A 4,928-nucleotide genomic window follows, 5' to 3' on the forward strand; every position below is an offset into this window, starting at 1 on the left:
TTTTAACCTACATATTGATTGGTCAAATCAAATCACACGGGGTAGCCTTGAGGAGGAATTCATAGAATGCATACGGGATTGTTTCTTAGAACAGTATGCTACAGAACCTACAAGGGGGCAAGCTATCTTAGATCTGGTCCTGTGCAATGAGACAGGAATAATAAACGATCTCCTCATAAAAGATCCTCTAGGAATGAGTGATCACAGTATGGTTGAATTTGTAATACAGGTTGAGGGTGAGGAAATAGTGTCTCAAACGAGCGTACTATGCTTAAACAAAGGGGACTACAGTGGGACGAGGGCAGAGTTGGCTAAAGTAGACTGGGAACACAGACTAAACGGTGGCACAATTGAGGAACAGTGGAGGACTTTTAAGGAGCTGTTTCATAGTGCTCAACAAAAATATATATATATTTTTTTGAAATTCGTAGCCAATCGTTCCAATTCTTTGTCAAATCACAAACGCCAGAGGTCACCTTGCACACGCCAAGGATCACTCTGCGCCAATGCTCTTAACCAAAAGGCCTAGAGCCACTGCACCGTTCCTGGAAGTACTGCAATACCAGGTTCGTGCCATGGAGGTGGATGGGTCAGGTCCCCCACACACCTCCGTGGAGGTGGATGGGTCAAGCCACCCCACCCACCTCCTGTTTCCAAAAAAGCAAGCATATACCTTCCTGATCCAGGGAGAACCACCCGGAGGTCATGGTGGCTACTCCCCTGTCAGGTCAGTTACGCATGATCTTAGCCAAAAGGCCGAGAAACAAAAATATATTCCAGTGAAAAAGGTGGTAAGAGATGGGATAACCAGCCATGGATAAACAAGGAAACAAAGGAGAGTATCAAATTAAAAACCAATGCGTATAAGGTGGCCAAGGTTAGTGGGAAAGTAGAAGATTGGGAAAATTTTAAACGACAGCAAAGAAAGCAATAAAGAAGGGAAAGATAGTTTACGAATGTAAACTTGTGCAAAACATAAAAACAGATCGTAAAAGCTTTTACAGATATATAAAATGGAAAAGAGTGACTAAAGTAAATGTTGGTCCCTTTAGAAGATGAGAAGGGGGATTTAATAATGCGAAATGTGGAAATGGCTGAGACCTTAAACAGTTATTTTGCTTCGGTCTTCACAGTGGAAGACACAAAAATCATGCCACAAATTGCTGGTCACGGGAATATGGGAAGGGAGGACCTTTCGATAATCACTTTGAATAGGGGAGTAGTGCTGGACAGGCTAATGGGTCTCAAGGGAGACAAGTCCCCTGGTGCTGATGAAATGCATCCCAGGGTATTAAAAGAGATGGTGGAAGTTATAGAAAATGCTTTCGTAAAATTCTACCAACATTCTCTGGACTCTGGGGAGGTGCCATCGGATTGGAACGCAGCTAATGTAACGCCTCTGTTTAAAAAAGGGGGCAGACAAAAAGCAGGTAACTATTCGCCGGTTAGTTTAACACCTGCAGTGGGGAAAATGTTTGAAGCTATCATTAAGGAAGAAATAGCGGGACATTTAGATAGGAATAGTGCAATCAAGCAGACGCAAGATGGATTCATGAAGGGGAAATGATGTGTAACTAATTTATTGGAAGTCTTTGAGGATATAAAGAGCATGATGGATAGAGGTATACCGATGGATGTGGTGTATGTAGATTTCCAAGAGGCATTCGATAAGGTGCCACACAAAAGGTTAATGCAGAAGATAAATGTATGCGGAGTCAGAGGAAATGTATTAGCGTGGATCGAGAATTGGCTGGCTAACTGAAAGCAGAGAGTCGGGATAAATGGGTCCTTTTCGGGTTGGAAATCGGTGGTTAGTGGTATGCCACAGGGATCAGTGCTGGGACCACAACTGTTTACAATATACATCGATGACCTGGAAGAAAGGACAGAGTGAAGTGTAACACAATTTACAGATGACACAAAGGTTAGTGGGAAAGCGGGTTGTGTGAGGACACAGAGAGGCTACAAAGAGATTTAGATAGGATAAGCGAATGGGCTAAGGTTTGGCAGATGGAATACAATGTCGGAAAATGTGAGTTCATCCAACTTGGGACAAAATAACAGTAAAAGGGAATATTATTTGAAAGGGGAGAAATTACATCATGCTGCAGTGCAGAGGGACCTGGGTGTCCTCGTGCATGAATCACAAAAAGTTAGTTTGCAGCTACAGCAGGTAATCAGGAAGGCGAATGGAATGTTGGGCTTCATTGCGAGAGGGATGGAGTACAAAAGCAGGGAGGTCCTGCTGCAACTGTGCAGGGTATTGGTGAGGCCGCACCTAGAGGACTGCGTGCAGTTTTGGTCACCTTTCTTAAGGAAGGATATATTAGCTTTGGAAGGGGTACAGACACGATTCACTAGGCTGATTCCGGAGAAGAAGGGGTTACCTTATGATGCTAGATTGAGTAGACTGGGTCTTTACTCGTTGGAGTTCAGAAGGATGAGGGGTGATCTTATAAAAACATTTAAATTAATGAAGGGGATAGACAGGATAGAGGCAGAGAGGTTGTTTCCACTGGTCGGGGACACGAGAACTAGGGGGCACAGCCTCAAAATACGGGGGAGCCAATTTAAAACCGAGTTGAGAAGGAATTTGTTCTCCCAGAGGGTTGTGAATCTGTGAAATTCTCTGTCCAAGGAAGCAGTTGAGGCTAGCTCATTGAATATATTCAAATCACAGATAGATAGGTTTTTAGCCAGTCAGGGAATTAAGGGTTATGGGGAGGGGGCGCGTAAGTGGAGCTGAGTCCACGGCCAGATCAGCCGTGATTTTGTTGGGTGGCGGAACAGGCTCGAGGGGCTAGATGGCCCACTCCTGTTCCTAATTCTTATGTTCTTCTGTTCTCATGTTCTTATTAATGTTGGGGAAGTACAGAACCAGGGGTCACAGTCTTAGGATAAGGGTAAGCCATTTAGGACCGAGATGAGGAGAAACGTCTTCACCCAGAGCGTGGTGAACCTGTGGAATTCTCTACCATAGAAATTTGTTGAGGCCAATTCACTAAATATCTTCAAAGAGGGGTTAGATGTAGTCCTTACTACTAGGGGGGTCAAGGGGTATGGTGAGAAAGCAGGAATTGGGAACTGAAGTTGCATGTTCAGCCATGTACTCATTGAATGGCGGTGCAGGCTCGAAGGTCCGAATGGCCTACTCCTGCACCTATATTCTATGTTTCTATGTTTCTATACATATTGAATAAATCAGCTTGGTTCAAACACAGTGTGTCGAATGTTTGATTTCTCCACAATAATAACTAATTAATGTTCTGTTACCGACTGTTCCATTTTGAAGCCTTTTCTTACTGTAGATTATTTCACTTCTCCCCCAGTTGATCTTTTATGATATCAAATCCCAAGATTGTTCTCTTTGAGTATATGGCTTGTGGTTGTCATAAACTGAACCGGAGTGTTTCACATTGCACTCATATGGCATTCCTTTCAAGCAACCATTGAAAGAACTATGTTGCTTAAGACTGGAAATCTATTATTTTGTACATTGTTTAACGCTTTTTGAATGTGGTTACTATATGTAATCGTCTTTGAAATGTGTGATCTTTTTAACTGTGTTTCCTGATTTAATAGTTTTGTTGATATAATTTCTTGTTACTAATATAGCTTGCAGAATTTCTTGCATCAAGATAATTGTTTAAATACTTCCATTATCGGGTCTTTAGCTCCTCCACTGATCCCTGTGAACAACCTTTGATTCGGGACTGGGTTTGGGCGCGGGTTTAGGGTTTAGTGGTTGTGGTTATTTGTTAGAATTGGGGTTAGTGGTTGGGATAGTCAGTCGGATATTAGGCACCTTGGAATCCCGGGCCAAAGTCCACCATAAGCGAAGGAAGAGCATCCAGGAGGGCACTGAACACCTCGAGGCTCATCGCCGAGAGCATGCAGAAAACAAGTGAAGGTAGTGGAAGGAGCATCTGGCAAAGCAGACTCCTCACCCAGACTTTCCATCAACGACTGTCTGTCCCACCAGTGACAGTGACTATAATTCCCATATTGCACTGTACAATCACCTGAGAACTCACTTTTAGAGTGGAAGCATTTCTTCCTCAATTTCGAGGGATTGTCTATGATGATGATGATGAGGCTTAGGAGATAGTAATTCTCTGAACACCTCGAGTCTCAACGCCGAGAGCATGCAGATATCAAGTGCAGGCAGCAGTAAGAGCGTGCACAAACCAGTCCCACCTACCCGTTCCCTCAACGACTATCTGCCCCATCTGTGACAAGTCAGAGGCTCTCATATTCGACTGTTGAGCCACCAGAGAACTTACTACAGGAGTGGAAGCAAGTCTTCCTTGATTCCGAGGAACAGCCTATGATGATGAGTAATTAACATAGAAACCATTATTGACAATATAAGTGTCACTGGACGTGCCCTTTTCCATTTCATGCCTTTAACCTCATGCAGACGAGTCACAAAACTGCCTCACAAACTGTTCATTCAAAGAACCTTCTTTCCTGCAAGCCTCATTTCCTCCCTTCTCTACAAATCTCACCGAACATTTAATTTCGGACATTAGATTTTGGTATTTTGCAACAAGAACAGACGGATACGTTTGCTGTGCTGGTTACATCAAATTATCAGCCAGTCTGAAAAGTGCTTCTGACAATAACCTATTACAAAATTGAAAAAAATAGAAAAGCAAATTATAATTTAAATGGAGAAAAATTGCAAAGTGCTGCAAAACAGAGGGAGTTGGGGGTCCTTGCATATGAAACACAAAACGTTAGTATGCAGGTACAGCAAGTAATCAGGAAGACAAATGGAATTTTGGACTTTATTGCAATGGGGATGGATTAGAAAAGCTGAGAAGTCCTGCTGCAACTGTACAAGGTATTGGTGAATCCAAACCAAGAGTACTGCATACAGTTTTCATCTCCGTATTTAGGGAGGAATATACTTGCATTGGAGGTGG

At 43.0% G+C, this 4,928-nt stretch overlaps 1 pseudogene; it reads right to left on the reverse strand.

The window, feature by feature from the left end:
• Positions 1–529: 529 nt before the first annotated feature.
• Positions 530–768, reverse strand: LOC139235753 (U2 spliceosomal RNA; annotated as a pseudogene).
• Between the last annotated feature and the right edge of the window lie 4,160 nt (positions 769–4,928).

Source organism: Pristiophorus japonicus, chromosome 23 (genome assembly GCF_044704955.1).
Source record: "Pristiophorus japonicus isolate sPriJap1 chromosome 23, sPriJap1.hap1, whole genome shotgun sequence".
In the NCBI taxonomy this organism is placed as follows: domain Eukaryota; kingdom Metazoa; phylum Chordata; class Chondrichthyes; family Pristiophoridae; genus Pristiophorus; species Pristiophorus japonicus.